The sequence below is a fragment of the Protopterus annectens genome, chromosome 6.part1 (assembly GCF_019279795.1).
Source record: "Protopterus annectens isolate FY-2018-M chromosome 6.part1, PAN1.0, whole genome shotgun sequence".
Taxonomy (NCBI): Eukaryota; Metazoa; Chordata; order Ceratodontiformes; family Protopteridae; genus Protopterus; species Protopterus annectens.
The window spans coordinates 289,576,656-289,604,080 of record NC_056738.1 but is presented as its reverse complement, the minus strand read 5'-3'; positions in this window follow the sequence as shown (position 1 = coordinate 289,604,080).

Here is a 27,425-nt window from a genome sequence, read left to right as displayed (position 1 = left end):
CTAGGGTGGATTACCATTGAAACTGTACATGTGTATTGCATTCATTGCATGGGATGACAGTATTCTTCATCCATTAGCTTGATACATACCCCAGTGTGAGGTTGTGCATTGCATCCGAAACAGTGTGCCGAGTGCTGGTGTATACTAGTTTGTTGTATGGAGTGTGCCAGGCACTGTCAGATAGTTGTGGGCTGAGTACTGATATGTGGTATTGAACATGTGTATCCCCTGATAGACAGACAGATGCTATATATGGCAGTGAAGTGATATCAGTACATTTGAATACTAAGTGGCCACATGACTTGCTCACATATTTTTCTTTTCCTTCCTTCCAGGGTGATGGTACATCAGAGAAACCCACCGTATACAGCAGCAGAGGATCAGGAGATCCTCCAGAGCCTGGTGCAGAATTACTCTGTGCTGATTTCCAGGACCAGCCAGAACCAGCATTGCAGTGATTTAATTAGACATGTCCGGCAGCGTGCATCTGATATCCACAGACAACAGCTTGCCACAGTTGGTGGGGTACCTATCCACCCCCCCCTCACCAGTGTGGAGGAGCACCTCCTAAGTGTTGTGGCTCCAGGCCAGCAACAAGAGCATCCACAAACATGTGTCATCATGGAGGTCGGAGCCACCCAGCATGTTGAAATGGAGTGTGCAGGTAACATCCCATACCTGTAGTTGACTGTTCTCTGTACTGGTAGTCTATGCGTGTGTGAGATGTGTACTGTTTGTGTAGCTGTTAACCTGCCCATTCTTCTGCAAGATTGATATTCTGAGCATAATCTGTACACCTGTGAAAGCCACCTGTTGTACTACTGTACTTTATCATACTCACAGTATCAAAGGCACAGTTGTGGCCACTGGCAATCACTCTCATATGTTTGCAGGTCCCTCTGGAGTGACAGCAAAGCAGCCAATCCATGCTGGTGAGTGTGTAATAACAATACTATTGCTAATGACATGTGCATGTCATATGGAGGTGTAGTGTGTGCACATGTAACACATCTACACATAATGCATGCTGTGCATGTTTGCTGTAAGACTATGCATATCCCATTATTCTCAGTAGCTGCCTCACTCACATGCAATACACAGAGCATGACACACATGTGTGGCAACACAGTACTGGACATTGTATAGGCACACCAGATACACATGTACACAACACACACATGTTTGGCATACACACTGCACCTTAGCCTGCTACACATGTCCAATTATGACATCTGCTGTATGGCCAGCCTTCAGCATCCCATTTATCTATGCAGCACACATAATATACCTGAGGGGTAGAGGCCTATCATGTCTTTGTGCAACAGTCTGGAACAAATAATACATTCATGTTAGGCAATGCTCACTATTGGCCACCTTACACACCCATGTAACAAGTGGCTGTGTAATTGTGGATGTAGTCATGTTACTGCACTTCAGGTACAGCATGCTAGCTGCCTGTCTGGCACACATTATTATTGTTGACTGACCACAAGAAGCATGTTGATCATGGCTCACGTTACTACACCACATCCAGTTCCACTGACCACAAAAATACACATAGCTGTTCTTGTGTAGCACCGTCATGTGTTGTGTGTGTGTGTGTGTGTGTGTGTGTGTGTGTGTGTGTGTGTGTGTGTGTGTGTGTGTGTGTGTGTGTGTGTGTGTGCAAATCTATGCACCCACAGCTTGTAACACTTGCACAACATTGTTATGTCCTTGTACACATTGTGTCCCAGGGTGGGGACAATCACTGAACAACTACACACAAGCATCAAGTACATGTATACTGTTATTAACAAGGGCTGTCTACACTTGCACTGCATGTTCCTGTGCAACACATAACCTGCATGCTGACATGTGTGCAGTGATGTTTTTCCTTGTGAAACGGTCACCCACCCTAAAACAGTATTGTGTATGTGTTGGATTGCAGGTGTGTCTGTGTTTGTATCTGCTGTACTGAGGAGTATGCCTGTGTGCTTGTGTGCCTGTGTGCATGTGTGCATGTGCGCCTGTGTGCCTGTGTGCATGTGTGCATGTGCACCTGTGTGCATGTGTGCATGTGTGCATGTGCGCCTGTGTGCATGTGTGCCTGTGTGCATGTGTGCATGTGTGCATATGTGCATGTGTGCCTGTGCCCATGTGCGCCTGTGTGCATGTGTGCATGTGTGCATGTGTGCATGTGCGCCTGTGTGCATGTGCGCCTGTGTGCATGTGCGCCTGTGTGCATGTGTGCATGTGCGCCTGTGTGCATGTGTGCCTGTGTGCATCTGCGCCTGTGTGCATGTGCGGCTGTGCACATGTGTGCACGTGTGCATGTGTGCCTGTGTGCTAATATCATGTACACATTTGTAAACTGTGTTTCCTATCTTCCTCTCACAGGTTCTGATGTTGCTCTGGTGGAGTGCAGCAAGGAGCCTGAAGCCACTGCTGGGGATAGTGCTAATGATGATACATGTGTAATGGCACAGGGAGGTGTGACAGGGTCTGTCGTTGGTCATCCAATTGACAGTACACTGCAGTCAACCCCATCAATGCGCACAGTCATCCTGCCGATACATCCATTGTCACCAATGTCCTTAGCTGAGGGACAGCATACAGTGGGCATTGACCAGGGTAGCGTGGTATCATTGGCACATGCATCCCCTCACAGCAGCCAATCGCCAGATTCCTGACATGGTACCACACAGGCAGATGTCCAGGGGTTCTCGTGGGAGCATCTGTGGTCATACTGCCCCTGTCAGACATGCCCACAGAGGTCTATCAACCTCAGCTATGTTCCGGGCTGTAATGCAGGCACAGGCACGTATGGAACGGTACACCAGACAGGGTCTGAGGGAGCTTAGAGCACATCGCACCGCTATGAATGACAGTATGCGTGACATTGCGTCTGCCATCCGTAACATCAGCGAGGTCATTGATAGACGTTGGGGGGACACATTATATCTGTTCCACAACTACATGTCCAGGAGCCAGGACAGTGCAGGACGGTTGAGGCATCGACATGGACATCTGCCAGCAGCATTATCAGCTGCCAGTCGTCGCGGACGACAACAAAACCACAGCCACTCGCATGGTGCCAGTACCAGCCCCAGCAATGCTGGGTCTGTGCTGTCATTAGACCATCCTAGAAGACCATGTGCACATGGCTCTGGACAGTCCCGGTAGGGACATGTGTCCAGTCAACAACCCACTGCTTCTGATGACAGTACCCAGTCTGGCTTAGTACCTGATACTGTCCATAGCACCCCTTCCAGGCACAGGTACCGTGTCCGTGGCCAGAGACAGTGACCTGTATGACCTGGCAGGTACAGTCTGTGGCTGTCCACAAACACCCGTATGTGGCAGCCACATGGTGGAACTGTGTGCATGCATACACACACACATAATGCTAACACCTAGGGCTAACACATACACACACACATTGCAGCAACGTTGCTCCATCTTGTACTGTTGTCCCTCACTAACACACACACACACATACATGTCGATTGGATGTGTCACTGGCAGACTCTGGCAAACCAAGTACACACCCTGTGCATATGATGAAACTGTGCCACCTCCTGCCATCTGTAACACTGATGCTGGAACAGGATAGCATGGTACTGATGCACAGGGTGACTACATAGCACTGTAGTAATATTATCATGTTGTTAACAGTACAGTGTAATGATATTGTTGTGGGTATATTTGAGCATGCATGATGCATTAACTATGTTTGTCATTGCAGTTTTGTATACACCAGTGTTAATTCCCAAAGTGTACTGTCTGCACATGTGCCACATGGCTGTTGTGTGTACCTGTACCTGCATGTGTTGGGGTGTGGACAGTACATGTGTGATGTTTGCATCACCAATTTGCAGGTGTACATTTGTGAACATGGTCAGCATGGAACATTTTCTCTAGTGCTACTGTCTGTAGGCTATTATTTCTAGCTGAAGCCTCTCTTCAACTTTACTAGATTGTGTTAATAGTCTGCTGAGTGGGGGCTGGTTCTTTTGTGTTCTTGTAAAAAAAAAAGTTGTTCTTCTGGTATTTAAGCCCTAACTTTGATAGGGTTTCTGTCTATACACACTGAGCAGAGTGGATAAGAGTTGTTCACCGCAGCTGTTAGCTGAGATATATAAGTATCCTGTTTTTTTCGATTTATACAGATTATTGTTTTTAACAGTTAATATATATCACTTTTATTGTCTGCTTTTTAGTCTTCGAGTGTATTTTATTGCTATTAACTAATCTGCACAAGTAACTGATTTGTCTGCAGTCAAAAGCATTCTGTATCTTTACAAATCTTTATCTGTTTGTGCTTTCTCTAGTGCTACTGTCTGTAGGCTATTGTCCCCACCCTCCCTCCCAGTTGGTGTCTTGCTCTTATACTTGGTGGCTTTGCAGTTGCCCGCCCCTACTGTAAATCTGATCTGTGACACTCCTCCCAGTCTAGTGTCATTAGCTCATTGCCTTAATATTGCTACAACTCAAGTGCTCTAGGTTGCACTGCATCTGAAGTGTTTGTGTTTTAGCTGCTTTTCTGTATATATAGACTTCTCTGTTTCTTTAACTAAATAAGCTCTGCAAAGTTGTTTTATTGCATTCCTGCCTGTATTTCTGAGTTGTTTGCACTTTTAAAGTTGGTTTTTGCTTAGTTTAACTGGTAGGCTACACACTCAAGTGCGCTAGCCAAATTAAAGCATTTACTGTGTTTCTGTACCTAATTTCTGCTACTTTGTAAAAAAAAAAAAAAAAAATCCTTGTTTCCCGCCTTTACTGAACTAGAATAGTCCAGTCTTCAGGTACTGCTGATCTCTGGGCTGTGTCATAGTTCCTGTGTTGCCCATATCCTTATTTGGATAGGAGGAAGCTTCTTTGTTCACCAGTGAGAGTGGGGAGCTCTGAGCAGCCTATCTGTCCCTTGAGGAGTGGTTCTAGCCCAATGACCTGTAGCTTATTGGCCGTTTTGGGCCATTTCCTATCTCCTTCTAACCCCTTGCTTTAAAGCCAGGTTTAGCGCACTTTTGCACTTGTAATTTAAAGTTTGTCCTGTTTGTTGCATTTACCTGTTGAGGCTACACACTCAAGTGCACTAGCCTATGATACATATTTATTGCATTTTTCTGCTGTTTGTTGCAAAAAAGAAGAAAAAAAATTATCCTTGTTTCCTATCTTTCCTGACCTAGAGTAGTCCAAATACAGGCTTTGCTGTATTCTGGACTTTTGGAAAGTTCCTGTGTTGCCCATTTCCTTTCTTGGATAAAGGGAGGCTTCTTTGTTCACCAGTGGCAGTGGGGAGCTTAGGACAGCCTATCTATCCCTGGAGGAGTGTTCCCAGCACAAGAATCTGGTAATCTATTGGCCGTTTTGGGCCAATTTCTAGCTCTTTCAAGTCCCCCTGTATAAAACAAGCTTTGGCACGGTTTGTGCGCCTGTTACTACTCAGCCAAGCTCCTCGTGGTCCTGCAGAGTAGTGCCAGCAGCAGAGAGGCTAAAAGAGCGACTGCTAACCTGATAAGTGTTTTTTTCCTGCTACTACCTTGTCGACTGTCCGATCTAGCTAAACTGCAAGTATTTCTGCTTCTTGAACTGTTTTAAACTGTTTAAAGTTGTTTTTGCACCTGCACTTTTAAAGTTTGCCCTGTTTGTTGCATTTACCTGTTGAGACTACACACTCAAGTGCACTAGCCTATGTTACATATTTATTGCACTTTCCTGCTGTTTGTTGCAAAAAAGAAAAAAAAATAAACAAAAAATTATCCTCGTTTCCCATCCTTCCTGACCTAGAGTAGTCCAAATACAGGCTTTGCTGTATTCTGGACTTTTGGAAAGTTCCTGTGTTGCCCATTTCCTTTCTTGAATAAAGGGAGGCTTCTTTGTTCACCAGTGGCAGTGGGGAGCTTGGAGCAGCCTATCTGTCTCGGGAGGAGTGTTCCCAGCACAAGAATCTGGTAGTTCCTGTGTTGCCCATTTCCTTTCTTGGATAAAGGGAGGCTTCTTTGTTCACCAGTGGCAGTGGGGAGCTTGGAGCAGCCTATCTATCCCTGGAGGAGTGTTCCCAGCACATGAATCTGGTAGTCTATTGGCCGTTTTGGGCCAATTTCTAGCTCTTTCAAGTCCCCCTGTATAAAACCCACTTTGGCGCAGTTTTTGCGCTTGTTACTACTCAGCCAAGCTCCTTGTGGTCCTGCAGAGTGGTGCTAGCAGCAGAGAGGCTAAAAGAGCAACTGCTAACCTGATAAAAGTGTTTGTTTTCCTGCTACTACCTGGGCGACTGTTCAATCTAGCTAAACTGCAAGTATTTCTGCTTCTTGAACTGTTTTAAACTGTTTAAAGTTGTTTTTGCACCTGCACTTGTAAAGTTTGTCCTGTTTGTTGCTTTTTCCTGTTGAGGCTACACACTCAAGTGTGCTAGCCTGTGTTACATATTTATTGCATTTTCCTGCTGTTTGTTGCCAAAAAAAAAAAATGATCCTTGTTTCCCGTCTTTCCTGACCTAGAGTAGTCAAAATACAGGCTTTGCTGTATTCTGGACTTTTGGAAAGTTCCTGTGTTGCCCATTTCCTTTCTTGGATAAAGGGAGGCTTCTTTGTTCTCCAGTGGCAGTGGGGAGCTTGGAGCAGCCTATCTATCCCTGGAGGACTGTTCCCAGCACAAGAATCTGGTAGTCTATTTCTAGCTCTTTCAAGTCCCCCTGTATAAAACCCGCTTTAGCGCAGCTTTGCACGATTTTGCACATAGTGCAGCGCCGCTTAATTGGGTTTAAACCATTCTCGGCTCCACAAAGTCTGCTCTTCACTTTTTCCCTTAGAACTGTTCTAGTTCTCATAATAAACACCCTATTCCCACTCTAAAGCCTGGCACAAACTCCCCCTTGAGTACTTTGTTCCCCATTGGCCCTTTTTTTCAATTATAAAGGAATTCCCAGTACTATTCTAGCATGTCCAAAGGTCAGTTGTCAATCTCCTCTCCGGTCCAGCTGGTGAATCTGGGAATCTTGAGGCAATGTTACAACTGCCTCATGTACACAGATGACCCACTCCTCCTCCCAACAAATTCCAACACATGTGAGAGATGCAACCATATAGCCAAACTGGAGGATAAGCTCTCTCAACTCAGTACTGGCGTAACCAGTCAGGAGGAGAAGGAAACCACACTCACTACAATTCCAGTCTCACATAGACCTACCACGACAGCAAACCAAACACATAAACACACAAAAACATACTCGGAGGCTCTAAATAAAAATCTGCCTAAGCAGCAGAGACCTCCAAAGCAGACACCCAAGCAACCGCTACCCCAAAACAAAACACGTGCAACACATAGCTCACAAAGCCAGTGTGCCGAACAGTCACAGCCCTTAAGGCTAAACAACACACCTGATACACTTGTAATAGGTGACTCTATCGTCAGGCACACTGACGTCCTGCTCACCAGGCTGAACAAGGAGAAGGTCATGGTGAGCTGCTTGTCGGGCGCTAGGATCCGCCACATAACGCAAGCACTCAGGTCACTCCAAGGCAAGTACAAATATGACTCAGTCATTGACCATGCTGGTGTGAATGACCTGAGACGTACCTCCCTGGACTACATGAAAAGAGACATAAAGGAGCTCTCTGAGCATGTAGCCCAGGCCGGTATGACCCTGACCTTGAGTAGCATCTTATCCTCACCAAGAATGATGCCACAATATGAAGACAAGATGATCAATCTCAACAATTGGCTTAAGTATTGGTGTCATTCAAAGGGGATTCAATGCCTGTCTGCCTAGGATGAAATGCTCGACAAGCCACGATGCTTCGCTAGGGACGGCTTGCACCTGTCACCCCTGGGCTTTTGGATATTGGCAAAGGCTCTTGCCACCCCCATAGTGCCTTTTTTAGGCAAGGTTCAAAAGACAAACCCACCTCCATAGGTTTCACAAGTGATAAGAAACTAAGAGTAATGCTACTCAACGCCAGAAGTCTAAACCTCAAGATGCATGCACTCGAAACTCTCCTTAGCATGGAGAACATTGATATCTGTGCAGTAACAGAAACCCGGTTCAAGGCTCCCGAGAGCACCCCAGCACTACCAGGTTATACCTCATACCATGTTTTTCGGCCCCAAAACTTGGACCGAACCAAAAAAGGAGGGGGAGTATCAATAGTCGTCAAAGATATCCACACCTCCAGGTTGGTGGCACAGCACGAAGCATCAGAGACTACCCATGTACAACTAACAGTGGGTAAAACTGCCTTCCAGTTTATAGCCTGCTACAGACCAGCCTCCCAAACCCAGGAACCCCACTCGGCCTTCCTGAGAACACTGGAAAATATGAAGGTCTCTCCAAACACCATTATATTGGGTGACTTCAACTACCCTAACATAGACTGGGAGCATTACTCTAGCTCCAACACCCTAGCCCAAAGGTTCCTAGAATTTATAAACTCAAATGCTATGGAACAACTTGTTGCCACTCCCACAAGAGGGGAAAACATACTGGACCTGATCATCACCAACATGGGGACTCTATGCTCCAGACCAGAAGTGTATCCCTCACTGGTAAGATCAAACCATAAACTAATCTCACTAGATATTTACATCCAGACCCCAGCCCCTGCCCAGAAAACCACAGTGAAAAACTTCTCTAAAGCAAATTTCACACTCCTCAAAACCGAGGTGGAATCCTTCAAGGCCCCCGGGCCTGTGGAAAATACGGTCCAGACCGCAGAATCCTTTATAAATGCATTCTATGAACATCTTCAGGAATGCATGGATCATGCAATCCCAAATAAAACCAAGACCCAATCCTCCAAAGTTAGGTGTCCTGTCTGGTGGACCCCAGCCATAAAAAAACTATACAATAGAAGGAGGAAGCTACTACATGATAGAGCAAAATCCCAAAAAGGGAAGGCATCTCTGATCAGTATTAGCAAAAAACTACGGGCACTCATAAAATCGTCTAAGGCCAGCTTCGAGAGAAAAATTTGCACAGGACACTAAGGATAATCACAAGGCTTTCTTTAGTTATGTTAGGAACCTGGGTGGGAATTCCCAGATATGCTCAGAATTAGTCCAAAATGACAAAAAATACACTGAACCCACAGACATTACCAACATCCTAGCTGACAGGTTCAGTGCAAACTTCTCCCCCCCTTCCACACCAAAAGGGCAAATATCTATCCCAGCAGATTGCTGCCCCCTGACATCTCAGATGCTCAGGTAAGAGCCTCCCTCTCCAAAGCAAAAAACACAGCATCAATGGGACCAGACGATGTCCCGGGCTGCGTCCTACATGAACTCCAACAAGAACTAAACCCAAACATAAAACTACTGTTCAATCTCAGCCTTACTACAGGATATGTACCCAAAGAGTGGCGTACAGCAACAGTGGTCCCTCTCCACAAAGGTGGTGCCTCAATGGATCCTGGAAACTATCGCCCCATAAGCTTGACTAGCTTGGTCTGCAAAGCTATGGAAAGGATCATCATGGACCTCATAAATAAAGATATTGGGGACCTACAGACACTGGATCCTACCCAGTTTGGCTTTGTTAAGGGCAGATCCTGCCTCTTAAACCTGGTTGATTTCTTTGAAACAGTCACCAAGGCCATTGACGAGGGGAAGGTGGTCCACACAGCCTACCTGGACCTTGCAAAAGCCTTCGATACAATACCCTACTCGGGCATTATAGATAAGCTCACCAGCTTAAATATAAAACCCTATGTCACTAGATGGGTTGCAAACTGGCTCAAAGACAGAACCCACATGGTTAGAATTGCTGGAGCCATGTCAGACTCCAAACCAGTTACAAGTGGCGTCCCACAAGACTCAATCCTGGGACCTCTCTTGTTCGGTATATATTTCTCGGAGGTATAGGCTAACACGGAAGTACTGTGGCTGACCAAGTTCGCAGATGACTGCAAACTGGGCGCCATAATCGACTCTCCAGCCAACACAAGCATCCTACAAAAGGGCCTCATAGAAACAGACAACTGGTGCCACTGCCATGGCCTCAAGCTAAACGCCAAAAAGTGTATAGTCATCCCCTTTGGCAAAAACAAAGTGCCCACAAATTACCACATAGGTGGTAATCCATTAAGTACGGAAGAAGTAATTAGGGACCTGGGGACCCAAGTTGATAGCAATCTCTCATTTGACAACCACGTGGCCAAAGTGGTTAGAAAAACATTTTATATAGCCCACCTAATCATGAAGGGATTCACATCTAGATCAGGGGAGGTCATCGTGCCTCTTTACTCATCCCTCATCAGGCCCATAATTGAGTACAATGCCCCTTTTGGGATGTACCTTACCAGACACCTGCAGCAACTGGAAAGGCCCCAAAAGTACCTCACCAAGAGGATCAAAGGGCTCAAACAGATGCCATATGCTGTCCGGTTAAAGAAACTCCAGCTCTACTCAGTGGCATACCACCTGCTCAGAGGCGATCTGTGCCTGATGTATAAAGCCATGTCCAACCCGGAATTAATGGACATACTGCACCTCAGAAAATCCAAATCCCATCGAGCTACGCTCTCGAGAGACTTGAACCTCAGCACTGAAATAAATAGGACATGCTGGAGGGACAGATTCATAACCCAGAGGCTCCCTTCACTCTGGAATAAAATCCCAGTCCAGGTTAGGCAGAGTCCCTCATTGACTCTCTTCAAGAGGAATCTTGATGAGTGGATGGGAGATAGTAGGTTTACCCCGGGTATCACTTCTGTGTCACTGTTAGACAGAGGCACAGTATACTAACCTCGAAAAAGGGCATAGCAAAATTCATTTAAAATGGGTGGTGAAAGCCAAACACACTCTGGCTAGGCTTATAATTGCCCTAGGGCAGATAGCCTAGTATGAACCTATGAACCTATGACATGGTTTGACAGTATGCTGTGGGTGATATGGTTTCCACATGTCAATGGTCTGCATTCTGGTAGTATACACAGCTTACATAGCCTGACATTCAGTGGTCATTACATGGTGTCTCCTCAACTGATACACAGACGTAGGAACCTGGTGTTAGTGATATCCCTGCAGTACTACACTATACCAGTAGCCATTGTTACTGAGCCCCACACATCCCTGGGAACAATACCGTTTGGCATATAGCAGTCTCATGTACATGCCAACACACTATGGATATGTCCATCCATGACTGCAAATACATACAGTGGCCTACAATGCATTCTACACATGACACACCTAACCACCACAAGGGTATCATACGGACAGATACCTGTTTTGCAAGCCATGGTATATTGCTGTAATGCTACTGTGGCACTGTCATCGGCATGTAGTTAACATAGTATTCCAACAGTACCATGTAGGTGGTAGCACCCATCATGTAGAACGGGTAATGGTGTTTACATGTGGACAGGTGTTATCTTGTCTATCCTGTGATATTCACATTTCCAAAGGTATTCTGCAGTCCCTCTGTGTTTTACCTAAGCAAGAAGGTATCTGTATGCATATCGACAACAGTTGCCATACACCTACACTGGATGGCCATCACTCACAGACTTTGCTGTGTTTTAACATGTCTGACATATACTGCAGACATGAACCTTCACCCACATTAATCTATCAAAGCTTTCATGGGTGTGTGTCACATAGTTGGCCTAGGACACAGATCACTGCAGTAGCTTCCATTGTCACCAACATACATGTATGGCCTAAGGTCTGGTAAGCTGCGGCACATGGCAGCAAAGGTAACAACTGCATTCATATGGGGCAGGCTTCACACATAGGAACTATTATAGGTCACAGGTACATATCTGTATGTGGCAAACACATACCTGATGTGTGCATGGCAATTACTGTTATAATATGTCATACAATAATGAAAGCAAAACACACAACACATTCACAAACTGTGTGACAAATGCACACATGGCATTTGTAGGATTGAAACCCCTACCTAACTAGGTTATGGCACTTGAGAGAGATGCATTAGCACAGCATGCTATTCGCATTACTGGATGATTTCCCTTCTCCTGCTGTATTTATAGGGTGCTGACATCATCAGTGTTTCCAAAGAAGAATGTACATCTTTAACTATCCCTCAGTATGGGGGAAAACAATATCTTTGCATTCACAGAAACCTAGTTCAGGGTCACATATGCACACTGGCACTGCCAGGTTATGTTCTATACCATGCTTCGTGACCACAGGACTTGTGACACAGAACACAAGTAGGGGGTGTATCCATATACATCACAGATACACACACCTCTGGGTTGGTCCCACTGCACTAAGCATGACAGGCCATACATATACACCTACCATTGTGCAAAACTGCCTTTTGGTTTGGTGTGTAGTTTAGACCACCCACCCATACCCAGTAACCACACTTGGCTTTCCTGGGAACAGTGTCGGATATGAAGGTCTTCACACACACCATTATAGTGGTTGACTTCAGGTACACAAATATTGACTGGGGATACTACTCAAGCCCTCAACATCAGCCTACACCCACTACAATTTGTGAATCCATGTGCTATGGCACAACCAGTCACCACACCCACTAGGGGGAATACATATTGGACCTGATCATCACCAACATGGGGACTCTATGTTCCACACCAGAGGTAGAACTGTCATTGTTAAGATCAGACCATGATCAACTTTCCCTGGACATCCATATCCCATCCCCACACCCAGCCAAGGAAATCACTGTAAAGAATTTATCAAAAGCAGACTTTGCACTTGTGAAGACTGGGGTGGAATACTTCAGAGGCCCCATGCTGGAGGTTAATACAGACCAATCTGCAGAATTCTTTACAAACGCATTGTATGAGCAGCTGCAGGTATGCATTGATCATGCTATCCCACATAAAACCATGACTCCTCCAAAACAGGAGACCTGTCTGATTGACCCCAGCCATATATAAGCTGTACAACAGAAGGAGTAAGCTACTACATAACAGAGCAATATCCCACAGACCCAGATAGATCATAACCTCTCCTTTGCTAATCACATTGACAGAGAGTCATTGCTAAGAACTTTGTATAGCCCTCCTTCTCACATGGGTTGCATGTAGATCATGTGAGGTCATTGTAGCCCTCTATTACTCACTCATCAGGAACATGTTTGACTACAATGCTCCTTCTGGGGTGTACCTTACCCAACACCTGTGGCAACTACAGTGAACACAACAGTACCTCCCCAAGAGAATCATGGGCTACACAGAGATGTCCTATGCAGCTCAGCTAAAGGATCTCCAGCTCTACTCAGTTGCTTAACGCCTACTCATAGGTAATCTATGCCTGACGTACACAGCCATTTCAAACCCAGAAGTAATGGACATGCTCCACCTCATAACATCCAAGACCCTTACAGCTACACACTCCAGGGACATAAACCTCAGCACAAACATAAATAGGACATGCTGCAGGGACAGATTCATTACTCACTCTGGAATTGAATCCCAATTAAAGTTAGACATAGCCCCTCACCAACCCTCTTCCAGCAAAATACAGCCGCATGGATGGGAAATTGCAAATTCACCCCTGGGATCTCCACTGTGTCCCTGCTTGACAGAGACACAGCAAAGTAGCCTTAAAGGGTGCCTTCTGTGACCTACTTTACAGAGGCACAGTAGGCTACTCTACTGGGGAGGCAGACGCCAAATATACTCTGCCTAGGCTTATGAATCCCCCAGGGCAGACAGCCTAGTATTGACCTCTGCACCTATGTTTATGTTTGGGATGCACAATATTTGTTGCTGCTACTGTTTGCAGGTCTTTATTGCCATAGCTTTCACAGTTTCTGTGAACAACGTGTGTATCTGCATAACATGTTTGATCATGACATGGTTCCAGTATATTAATATATGTGTCTGTTGTCATTTAACTGTGTGCACAGGGTGGATTGCTGGATCGTGGGAGGTTCCTGGCTTAACACATACAACTGCCAGATATGTGTGACTGACTGCTATACTCAGACATGGCCTAAGTGTGTGAGCATGCCCAGTTCAGGCTTTCCATGGTTTGTTGCCTGAAATGTGTCTCATTTATCCAAGTGTGTGAGCATGCCCAGTGTGACCTTTCCATATGTTGTGATCTGAAGTCCACTACATTTGTGGTTGTGTGTGAACATGACCAATATTGACATTAATACTGTGTGTGTTGGAAGTCATGTTGTGTTCTTACTGCCAGACTCCTTTGTGTCATAACTCAACAGGGATTATGCTGTGCTTGCAGGGTTTCCATGGGATAGTTTGCAAAGACTTGGCAACATTCTTTTATACTGGCTGAACACTGCAATACTTTCATGGTGTAGTGGTTCAGTACTTTCACTATGGTGCACAGTATCATGGGTTTGAGTCCCATCACTGCTGTAAATGCTCATACTGAGCAGACCAGACTAGTTAAGGGCCAGTTGGGCAACTATGAGCATGTTGCATTTTGTTCAGCTATGGCCTACTTAAACCAGGCTTGTCCGACATTGCTGTGTATTCACCAACTTGGGTGGACATTGCCAAACATTACTCCACAGTGACCACAGTTGTACTACTTGGTGTGTGTGATTCTGTTCATAGGTTCATACTAGGCTATCTGCCCTAGGGCATTTATAATCCTAGCCAGAGTGTGTTTGTCTTTCAACACACATTGTAAGTGGAGTTTGGCATTACATTTTTCATGGTTAGTATACTGTGCCTCTGGCTAACAGTGACATAGAAGTGATACCCAGGGTAAACATACAATCTCCCATCCACTCATCAGGATTCCTCTTGCAGAGAGTCAATGAGGGACTCTGGCTAACCTGGAGTAGGAGTTTACTCAAGAGTGGGGGGAGCCTCTGGGTTATGAATCTGTCACTCCAGTATGTCCTATTTATTTCAGTCCTGAGGTTCAGGTCTCTTGAGCGCATAGCTTGATGGGATTCTGATTTTTCAAGGTGCGGCATGTCCATTGATTCCAGGTTGGACATGGCTTTATACATCTGGCACAGATCGCCTCTGGGCAGGTAGTATGCCACTGAGTGGAGCTGCAGTTTCTTTAACCGGGCAGTGACTGGCATGTGTTTGAGCCCTTTGATCCTCCTGGTGAGGTACGTTTGTGGTCTTTCCAGCTGCTGCAGGTATCTGAAAAGGTACATCCCACAAGGGGTATTGTACTCAATTATGGGCCTGATGAGGGATGAGTTAAGAGGCACAATGACCTCCACTGATGTAGATGTTATTACCTTCATGATTAGGTGAGCTATATGAAATGTTTCTCTGAACACTTTGGCCACATGGTTGTCGAATGTGAGATTGCCATCGACTTGGGTCCCCAGGTCCCTTATCACTTCTTCCATACTTAATGGGTTACCACATATGTAGTAATTTGTGGGCACTTAGTTTTTGACAAAGGGGAGGACTATACACTGTTTTGTGTTTAACTTGAGGACATGGCTCTGGCACCAGTTGTCTGTTTCTATGAGGCCCTTTTGTAGGATGCTTGTGTCAGCTGGAGGGTCGATTATGGCGCCCAGTTTGCAGTCATCTACAAACTTGTTCACCAACAGTCCTTCTGTGTTGGCCTGTACGTCTGAGAAATATATACCAAACAAGGGAGGTCCCAGGACTGAGCCTTGTGGGATGCCACTTGTAGCTGGTTTGTGGTCTGACATGGCTCCAGCATTTCAGACCATGTGGGTTCTGTCCTTGAGCCAGTTTGCAACCCATCTAGTGACATAGGGGTTTCTATTGAAGCTGGTGATCTTATCTATGATGACCAAGTGGGGTACTGTATGGAAGACTTTTGCAAGGTCCAGGTAGGCTGTGTGGACCACCATCCCCTCGTCAATGGCCTTGGTGACTGTTTCAAATGACTCAACCTGGTTTAAGAGGCAGGATCTGCCCTTAACAAAGCCAAAATGGGTAGGATCCAGTGTCTGTGTGTCCCCAATATGTTTATTTCTGAGGTCCATGATGATCCTTTCCATAGCTTTGCAGACCAACCTAGTCAGGCTTCTGGGGCGATTGTTTGCAGTATCCGTTGAGGCACCACCTTTGTGGAGAGGGTCCACTGTTGCTGTACACTGCTCTTTGGGTACATATCGTGTGTTAAGGCTGACACTGAACAGTGGTTTTATGTGTGTGTTCAATTCTTCTTGGGGTTCATGTTGGACACAGCCCAGGACACCGTCTGGTCCCATTTATGCTGTATGTTCTGCTTTGGAGAGGCTGGCTGTAACCTGAGCACCTGTGATGTCAGGGGGCCAGCACTCTGCTGGGATAGATATTTGCCCTTTTGGTGGGGGGGGGAGTTTGCACTGAACCTGTCAGCTTAGATGTTGGCAATGTCTGTGGGTTTGTTGTATTGTTTGTCATTTTGGACTAATTCTGAACATATCTGGGGATTCCCACACAGGTTCCTACAATAAGTAAAGAATGCCTTGTGATTATCCTTGGTGTCCTGTACGATTTTTATCTCACAGATGGCCTTAGACAATTTTATGTGTGGACGTTGTTTTTCAATAATACTGGTCAGAGATGGCTTCCCTTTTTGTGATTTGGATCTATCATATAGTAGCTTCCTCCTTGATTGTATACTTTGTTTATGGCTGGGGTCCACCAAATAGGATGCCTGCCTTTGGAGGATTGGGTCTTGGTTTTATTTGGGATTGCATGATCCATGCATTCCTGATGGTGTTCATAGAATGCGTTTATACAGGGTTATGAGGTCTGGGCCGTATTTTCCACAGACACTGGGGCTGTGAAGGATTCCACCTCAGTTTTGAGGTGTGTGACATATGCTTTTGTGAACATTTTTCACTGTGGTTTTCTGGCCATGGGCTGGGGTGGGGATGTGAATATCCAGTGAGATTACTATCTGGTGTGATGATACCAGTGAGGGATACACTTCTGGTCTTGGGCATAGAGTCCCCATGTTGGTGATGATCAGGTCCAGTATGTTTTCCCCTCTTGTGGGAGTGGTAGCAAGTTGTTCCATAGCATTTTGGTTTATAAATTCTGGGAACCTTTGGCCTAGGTTGTTGGAGCTAGGGTAATGCTCCCAGTGTATGTTTGGGTAGTTGAAGCCACCCAATATTATGGTGTTTGGGGAGATCATCATATTTTCATGTGTTCTCCAGTTGGCCAAATGTGGTTCCTGGGTTTAGGAGGGTGGTCTGTAGCAGGCTATGAACTGGAAGGCAGTTTTACCCACTGTTGGTTACACATGGGTAGTCTCTGATGCTTCATGCTGTGCCACCAACCTGGGGGTGTGGTTATCTTTGACAAATATTGATACTCACCCTCCTTTTGTAGTTTGTTCCATGTTTTGCTGCTGTAAAGCATGGTATGAGGTGTACCTGTGAATGCTAGGGTGCTCTTGGGACCCTTGAACCAGGTTTCTGTTACTGCACAGGTATCAACATTCTCCATGCTGAGGAGTGTTTGGAGTGCATGCATCTTGCAGTTTAGACTTCTGGCATTGAGTAGCATTACTTATACTTTCTTATCCCTTGTGATACCTATGGAGGTGGGTTTGTCTTTTGAGCCTTACCTAGAAAAGGCACTATGGGGGTGACAAGAGCCTTTGGCAATATCCAATAGGCCACAGGTGATAGGTGAAATCCATCCCTAGCAAAGCATCATGTCTTGTCGAGCATATCATCCCAGGCTGACAGGCATTGAATCCCCTTTCACTGACACCAATACTTAAGCCAATTGTTGTAATAGATCATCTTGTCTTCATATTGTGGCCTCATGTTTGGTGAGGGTAGGATACTACTGAAGGTCATCAAGTTTGCATATACAACATGGTGGTAAATGCTGTTTAGCACTACCTTTCATTGCTAAACACATGGCAATCATGCCTCAGGTGGTGCTGCAGGGCTGCCTATGTCAGATGCGCATACTTTACTCCCTATACATGTTTGGAAACAGGTAGTGTCAAGTTAGGCATCCCTTTTACTATATGTGCGAGTCAAAGAGAGGTATCATTTCCAGGGTTCCTACTGAGACAGTGTATGTGCTATGCGTTGCCTCTTTGCCAAGGCCAAGGCATCCTGGGCACGCCTCCGTCTGCCTACTGGGGCAGGCTCAGGTTGTTCCTCCTCCACGCTCTGCCTGTGATGGCCTTGGCACTGGTGGGGGGCTGTTTGGCCCAGGCCTATGCTGGTCCTGTTGCAGCTGTTTTCGCAGGATCATATTATATAGCATAGCACATACCATGACAATTTGGGTACATGTAGTTGGTGAGTATTGCAAGGCTCCACCAGATGTGTCCAGGCACTGGAACCATGACTTGAGCAACCCAAACACACGCTCGATTACATTTCATGTTTGTGCGTGTGCCTCATTATGGCATTCTTGTTCAGGTGTGTGTGCGTTTCTGATGGGTGCCATTAGCCACAGCTCCAGTGCATAGCCAGCATCCCCCACTAAGTGACCATGTGGGATGTCCCCATTGTTAAATGTCTGGTACAGCTGTGTCAGATGCCAGATATGGGAATCATGGTAGCTTTCAGGACAGCCAGCACACACATTCTTTGTTATGCCCTGGGCATCACACACGACCTGGCAGTTGATGGAGGGGAAGCCCTTGCGGTTAATGTAGGCCCTACCCTGCTCACCGGCTGGTGCTTTGATGCATATATGCGTGCAGTCTATTGCACCCACTACCTCAGGGTATTCTGCTATTTGCTGGAAGAGACGCATATTGCTGGCCAATACCTCACGGGAATTGGGGAAATATACATGATCACCGACATGTGCTAACATGGCATCCAGGAACTGGTGCAGTACCCTGGATGCTGATGCCTGCGATATCCCCATCATATCACCAGTTGGTCTCTGAAAGGTACCTGTTGCTAGTATTCTTAGGCCAACACATACCTTGGTTGCCACTGGGATGGGTTCCCCTCTGTTGGTTCTGTGTGTGAGGCGTGGCCTGGCCAGCTCCACAATTTTCTGCAGGAGGTCTCTGTCCACTCTATAGCGCTCCACTATCTCCAGCTCATGTAACCCCAGGTAGGTGACCCTGGGCCTGTACACTCTTCTCTGTCTGCTCACTGTGGGTTGTCCGTCAGCATTTGCATTGTCACCACCCTCAGCATGTTGCATATGTTGTCTTATAACAGCAATGGCAGCTCATAGCATTTTTGTCTGAGTGAAGCTTTTTCAGTTTTCACTTCTAGTAGCATACTCCAGTGTTTCAGTGTCTCTTGTGAGAAACAAACTGCACTGTTGTTTGCAGAGTTTTAAGTGCTGTGCTGGGCTAGGCTAGTGTTCTGCCTGTGTCATTGCCTGATTTGGATTGTTTTCACCTGCTAGCTCTACTAGTATCTCCTGGTAGCTTCCTGCTATTTGTTGTGCTTCCTTTTTCCTTTCTGTTTCCTCAGGGGGAGCAACGCGCATACAAGCGCAAACACGCATACAGCAGCTCACACACGTGCATACATGCTTAGATGGACTAAAACTTGCTTATTCGGGCTAAAACGAGTGCACACCAGAGCAAAGAAGTTTACAGGTCATCCAACAGCCTTATACATGCTTACTCCAGCTTAAACGCGCGCACTCACACTTCCACGCGTGCACTCTGTCTTACTCAAGTTTACAGGCGCGCACACGCACGCATACCCACTCAGCAAGAAACTTTGGTGTTATCCACAGTATACACCTTCCATTTCTTGGCTTTCCCTGGCCTATCTGTTGACACACCTCTTTCCATGATGTCTAACTGATACCTAACAGATGCCACTGTCCTCCAATGAGCTGCACTACTTTCATACACACCCCCCTTGTGATGTCACCTATCTCCTACTCTGTTCCTCCCCATATCCTACTCCTACACTCCACTGACTGTGCTCATTTGCTATGTAAAAGTGCGATTCACTATCCTAACACTCATTTACACAGGATTGCCTACTAATGCTTGGTTACATGTCTTAGACTGGGCTTCTCCCCTTAGCAACCCCTACTCGGTGGCCATGTTGTCTTCAGCCTGCTATTCCCTTACATTGAAATTTGACAATTTTCATAAATTCCATGTTTGTGGCTTTTATTGCCTTATTTTATGATTTTTATAGCACACCCCGTTTGTGCGGCGCTGTGCTACGCTTAAACATCGGAAATCGGCGAAAAAAAATTATTTTTATTTTAATTTTGCATCAGGGAACTTTCCAATGGCCGTATATTTGGCCATTGGCATGCTTCCTCAACCATATGCAACCTTTATTTGGAGCTGACAAGGCTCCATTGTGCTATTTGCAGAACGGTACTCAGTTGTCAACTGAGTACATTTCTGCAGCTAACACGTCTCCTACTCGGACAGGTTTCGGCTTCCTGGATCGCAAATTTACCTAATTTGCATGCCTTTCGGCTGCAAGTGAGGTAATTTGCATATCACAGCCCTCTCCATGTAGGAGACATGTTAGGAGCTCTCTTACACGCCCCTACAGGCTGTTCGTGGATCGCTCGTCGGACATGATGGCTGCATGGAGTCTTACTCTACTCGTAGACTCCGTGCAAGCCATCGTGAATCCGGCCCCAGGTATTTTAACAGGGGTATGTACACTTTTATATCCATTGTATGTTGTGCTTAACTGTCACCAGCTCACCAGTGTTGCAGAGTATCGCTGTAATTACTAGATATATTGCACCTCATTGATGTCTGAAATGATGCTTTAACCTTGGCATGTTCTCCTGAATTCAGCTATACTAAAGAAATGTGCTTTTAACAGAGTTGCTGTTTGAAAAAAAGAAAAAAATGCCTTTCGTTCAATGATATATATGCACATACTGTATTTTCTCTTTGTAGCCAAGCAATAGGGAAGAATGGGATTGACTCAATAATTATATGCATTGCAACTTTTCATTATTTATTGAATTGTAAACATAATAGAAATTATTGTTACACGTGCATATACTTTATAATTTCAGCCTGAAGAAAGTATGAAAAGAAATAATTGTTACTTTGACTAGAACTTGAAGTACAGATATGCAGGGATTATCTGCAAAAAGGTGAATAATGTTTATTAAGTTCTACTTCTGCCTCCTTCTTTAATAAAAAGAAAAGCTGCCATTACAACAGATTTTTACTTGTGCATTGATGAGTTTCTCAGAGCGTGACTTGTCATTTGCAGAAACGTCATTACAGCAGATTGTTAACTAACATTTCTGCAAATGGCAAGGGTGGGAAAGTATTTTATTTTATTTCAATTTAAAATAATATATTTAATGATTTTAAAATGAGATGATACATGAAAAACGAGGTCTCTCAGTACTCACAGTTTTGACCAATGATCATAGGGCTAAGAGAATTTAGCACCTACTGCAGAGGGTTTAATATTGTTTTTGACATCTACCTTTGACCCAAATGTTTAGCTTTGTTTCACGTATTAGAAAAATAAACCTTAAGGTCAGCTTTCACATCATCTTTTTATTTCTCCATGAAAGCGGGTTTTAACTTCATTCTGCTGAGAGATATGGATGAGCAGTTATGCACTGTTGCTTTGTCATCATCTTCTATGATGTATGATAGTGATCATGGCTGACTGACTGTCACATAAAATGTTTCTTTTACTTTGTGTTGACTATATGTACAGATAGCCAGATAGATAGCTACATGGATAGGATGAACATTGTTTACAAAAGTAGCTAGGTAATCTGTGGACTGTGGAACAAAGACGAAAAAAGAGAAAAAGTAAATGACTTGGTGGAAAATTACCCATCAGAGTAGCACTGACAGACTGAGATTTATTCATGTTTTTTTTTTCTTTTTTTTTTTTTGGCATTTTACCCTAACTGTTGCCTTCATAAGCATCTATTCTTCCATCAAAAATTATAAAAGTGAGTAAAAAGGTGCACATTGAGAAGATTATTTAAAGAAATCCATCATACGAACCTCTGCTTCCATAGTAGCATCAGTTTATTATTTTTACCCACCTCCATGGCACAGAGGGATGCAAGCCTGGTGACTTCAGTTTAGGTAGTGCCTCCAGCACCTGAGGAGCCTAGCAGGGAGGGAGAAGAGTGAAGTGGCTTTACCCTCTTACCTCTGTTGGTGGGTGGGAGAGTTGCCGGCATATGAGTAGCAGATAGGGAAATGCATACTGGTAAAACTGGAAAAAACTCTTCAAATACTTCAGGATTGGGAGCAGGGTAGCTTGATGACAATGTCCTTTGCTGAAAGGAGGGTCAACAAGGGTGGTTAGACTGGAAGCATACAGAGAGATGGAGCTTTAATGGAGAAAATCTCAAACCACCCCAGATGGGTGACTTAAATGATGACACATGATGGTTAACCCTCAACCCACTGATGGAAAACAAATGTGCCAATTGACTGGGAGGGTGCTGATGATCAACACTCAGTGGGGATAAAACGTGCACAAAAAGTCAATCATCTCTAACAAGATATACACGGACTCTTCCCCCTGTTCTAGTCTGTGACTGTGCTGAGAGACAGACAGACTGCAATGAACACCTGCTGAACTGCATCTGCTGTTGCCTGCCAGAAGAAAAGTGACCTCAGCACAAAATGACAGCATACATGTGAATGTTATGTCAGAGTATGTACCCAACTATGTGAGTCTTTCACATAAATCTGAAAGTGCAGGATGCCCAAAGTAATCTAATAGAACAAGGACCACAGATTTGTTGGGAAAAGTTGTATGGGCTTAATGGATCCACTACAAGAATTTGGACCAATAACTTACCAACAGCAAATTGAACAAGTCAAACTGTGAAAACAGGGGTCTACATTATAACAATGAAACACCATCTCTTCGAACACCTAAACATTGACACCTACTGAGCAAAATCTGAAATGCACAAATGGCCACTTATGCAAATTTTTTCACAGGGAAAAAATTCACTTGGCTGACCAACAGGAAAACAAACTTTCAAACCCTAATGAAGTGGGGGGTTTCACCCCCCACACTCCCTGATGTGGGGGGCTTCACCCAGAACACCCCTCAATGTGGGTGGCTGTGCTTACCACAGCCTCCCTAACTAAATATACCAACTCCAAGATCACTCTACATTGGAGAAAAGGGCAAACTCCTGATAACGGCCAAGCAAATTTTTTTCCTGTAAAAAAAATTCACAGAAGTGGCCGTTCGTGCTTTTCAATTTCGTTCATTAGGTGTCAATGTTTAGGTGTTCAAAGAGATGGTGTTTCAAGGTAATGATATAGACCCAAAACAGATCTGCTTACTGCAAAAAATCAACATGTCAGGGGACAAGCTCCTCTTGCAACACCTCCCTCCCTAGAGGAGGGTTTTGCTCTGTTACCCCTATATATAAATATTAACTTCATAGCTGTACAATTGAAGGGAAAAGAGAAGCAGATTGTAAGGGTGGGAATGGCTTGTGTAAGTACAACCTACCAGATGAGCCACTTTACTAAAAAACATTCCATGACTTGTGATTTTGGGTGGCTGCAATTGGAAAAATAGAATTTATGAAGATAACACTCACTAAATGCTAGATCTTCCTGTTTTAACAGCCATGCTGCTCACCTTTGTCCCATGGCCAGAAATGTGCATCTCCTTCTCCTAGGTAGACATGAAAATTTGTTCATGCCATCATATCAAGTTTATTAAGCACATTGTGTATCCCATGAAGAGTCAAGAATTTCAGTGCCACAAGACACTTAACATGTAGAGTTGTCATGATGATCCTGTCATGTTATTCTGCATTGATGTTGAATGTTGGCAGTGTGTTAACTGTCAATAAATAGGACAGCATGAGGTCTATGTGTTTAATTTTAATATTTTGATTATAAATTCATTTTTAATTTAGCTTGCTCTTGCAGGCATACAGTTGTGAAATGCACTGTGTTTGGGCTACACCAAGCACAATACATATTGTGACAAGTGGAAGAAAAATGTGCTGGCCATGGGTGCAGAATACTGCATGTGAGCATAACAGCAGAGTCAATTATGAGTATGGCAGGATATAGCTGTAATACAGGACAAAGCAGCCCATCCCTGTAATATATGTAATATATAGTGTAACTACAAATAACCTAGCCACAGCATGCAGCATGCCAACTGGTGCAGCTTCCAGAGAATTCAGACTGATTAAATAGGTCATATACACAAGTAATACATCCTTACTACCTGTGTTATTTATTGATTGTGTTGCAGTAGTTGCTAATATGGAGCATAGAGGTAAGTGGAGTATAGAAATTGCAACTTGATGGATAGGGAGTTCAGAAGGAAGTTGCGCAGGCAGTAATAAGATGCCAGTTGAAGTATGTGGATCACCATTATTACCTCTAAAATTGTCAGGAAAAACAAATTTAATAGTTTCAACATTCAGCACTGTTAAGTACTAGTGGCACACCAGAGTATAAATAACAGCCAATTTAGAATAACATAGAGAAGCTAAAGCAGCTTTAAAAACTCTAATATACTACATTGCCACACATAGGTTTATAGGTAGCTACTAGGCTATTGGCTCTAGGGCCTATACAAGCCTAGCCAAAAAGGTACCCTGGCTTTCACCACCCAAGAAAATTATTTTCTTGTGTCCCTGTCAAGCAGAACCACAGAAGTGATCCCGGGGTGAATTTCCTATTACCCATCCAATCATCAAGATTTTTCTTGAAGAGTGCTAATGAGGATCTCTGTTTGACATAGATAGGTAGTCTGTTCCAGAGTATGGAAAGTCTCTGGGACAGGAATCTATCCTTCCAGCATGTTCTGTTTATTGTGGTGACAAGGTTTAGGTCCCTAGAACATGTAGCTTGGAGAGATTGGGATTTCTTTAAGTGGAGCATGTCCAACAGCTCTGGGTTTGACATAACTTTGTATGTTAGGCAGAGATCGCCTCTGAGTAGGCGATATGTGACAGAGTAAAGCTGGAGTTTTTTGAGACGGTCTGCATAAGGCATCTGTTTGAGGCCAGTAATCCTCTTTGTGAGGTATTTTTGCGGCCTTTCCAGTTGTTGTAGATGTCTTGTGAGGTACATACCAAAAGGGGCATTGTACTCTATAATGGGTCTAATGAGTGATGAGTAGAGGGGAACAATGACCTCTTTTTTTTCTGGATGAGAAACCTTTTGTGATGAGGTGTGCCACGTAGAAAGATTTCCTGACCACTGTGGCGATGTGATTATCAAAGGAGAGACTAGTGTCCACCTGTGTCCCAAGGTCTCTTATCACACTTTCGGTGTTAAGTAGACTACCGCTTATGTGGTAGTTCATGAGTACAGAGTTTTTACCAAAGGGGATGACAATGCACTTTTTGGCATTGAACTTGAGACCATGTCTTTGGCACCAGGCATCTGTCTCAGTGAGGCTCTTTTGTAGGATGTCCACATTGTTAGGAGTTTCAATTATGGCTCCTAGTTTGCAGTCATCTGCAAATCTAGTTAGCCAAAGACCTTCTGTGTTAGTCTGTACTTCAGAGAAGTAGATACCAAACAGGAGAGGACCCAGGACTGAACCATGTGGTACTCCACTTGTCACTGGTCTGAAGTCTGATTTGGAGTCTGCTACTTTCACGGTGTGGGTTCTGTCATTGTGTGAACCACCTTACCCTCATCTATGGCTTTGGTGACTACTTCAAAGAAGTCTATCAGGTTTAGGAGACATGATCTGCCTTTTACAAACCCAAACTGTGTGGGGTCCAGAGTTTGGAGATCTCCAATGTCTTTGTTTATGAGTTCCATGATGATACGTTCCATGGTCATGCAGACGAGGCTCATCAGGCTAATGGGGCAGTAGTTCCTGGGGTCTGTTGTGGCCCTCCCTTTGTGGAGTGGGATAACTGTCATGATGCGCCATTCAATGGGCACAAAGCCTGAGGTGAGGCTATGATTGAACATGGTACTTAGGTGGGGTGCCAGTTCATTCTGTAGTACATGTAGAAGGCAGCCTGGGATGTTGTCAGGTCCCATGGATGCTGTGTTCTTGGCTTTGGAGAGTGAAGCTTTTACCTGTGCAGCCGTGATTACAGGAACTTTGCATTCTTCCGGTATAAAGATGGGCCCTTTAGGGGGTGAGAGGGGGGTAAGGTTAGCACTGAACCTATCTGCCAGGATGTTGGCAATATCAGTTGGTTCTGTATATTTAGTGTCATTGTGCTGTAACTCAGAGCAGATCTGAGTGTTGCCATTGAAATTCTTGACATAGCTATAGAATGCTTTGTGATTGTCTTTAGAATCAGTGGCAATTTTGTTTTCATAACTAGCTTTGAAGGATTTTATGAGGGATCTCAGCTTCTTACTGAGGCTGACCAGGGAGTTCCTCCAATCATGGGATTTTACTCTTTTCTGCAACAGTTTCTTTCTTCTGTTATAGAGTTTGTTTATGGCAGAAGACCACCAGATTGGCTTCCTTTTTTTGGAGGATAGCATCTTGGTTCTGTTAGGGATAGCATAATCCATGCACTCGTGTAAGTGCTTATAAAGTGCATTTGTGTAGGATTCAGCAGTCATACCTCTATTGTCCATCGGCATGGGTGTCATGAAGTTTGCCACTTCTGTCTTAAGAAGCATGAAGTTGGCTTTGGAGAAATTATTTACAGTTGTTTTCCTAATGGGGGGTGGGAGCGGGATGTGGATGTCTAGGGTGATTAGCTTGTGGTGGGATCTGACCAATGAGAAGCTGACCTCTGGTGTGGAACACCAGTCACCCATGTTGGTGATGACCAGGTCTAGGATATTGCTGTGTGGATAAGTTGATCCAAAGCATTGGAATTGATGATCTCCAGAAAACGTTGAGCAAAAGAGTTGGTACATGAGTAGTTTTCCCAGTTAATGGTAGGGTAGTTGAAATCACCCATTATTAGAGTGTTGGGTTGTACCTTAATATTTTCCAGTGTATCAAGAAAAGATGAGTGGGAATTCTGGGGCATGGTGGGGGGGGGTCTGTAGCAAGCTACAATCTGGATTGCGGGTTTGTCCAGAGTTAGTTGAACTTGGATAATCTTGGATGCATTATGCTGAGCAACTAGCTTGGAGGTGTGGATATCCTTAATGAATATGGACACGCCTCCACCTTTAGTGTTTCGGTCCAGGTTTGGTGGCCGAAAGGTGTGGTATGAATTATAGCCTGGTAATGCAGGGGTGCTTTCTGGAGCTTTGAACCAGGTCTCTGTCACTGCACAGATGTCAATGTTCTCCATTTTAAGGAGTGCCTCGAGTGAGTGCATTTTGAGGTTTAGACTTCTAGCATTGAGTAGCCTTACCCTCAGATTTTGCTTGCTTGTACCTGTTACGGTGGTGAATTTGTCATTTGAACCTTGCCTAAAAAAGTCACTATAGGGGTGGCAAGAGCCTTTGCCAATATCTGGAATCCCAAGAGTGACAGGTGCAGGCCATCTCTGGCAAAGCAGCATAGTCTGTCGATCATGTCATCCCAGGCAGACAGATACTGAATTCCCTTAGAATGACACCAGAAGCTTAGCCAATTGTTAAAGTCAATTATTTTGTCCTTGTACTGTGGTGTCATTCTGGTTGATGGCAGGATGCTACTCAGGGCTAGGGTCATACCAGCCTGGGCTACA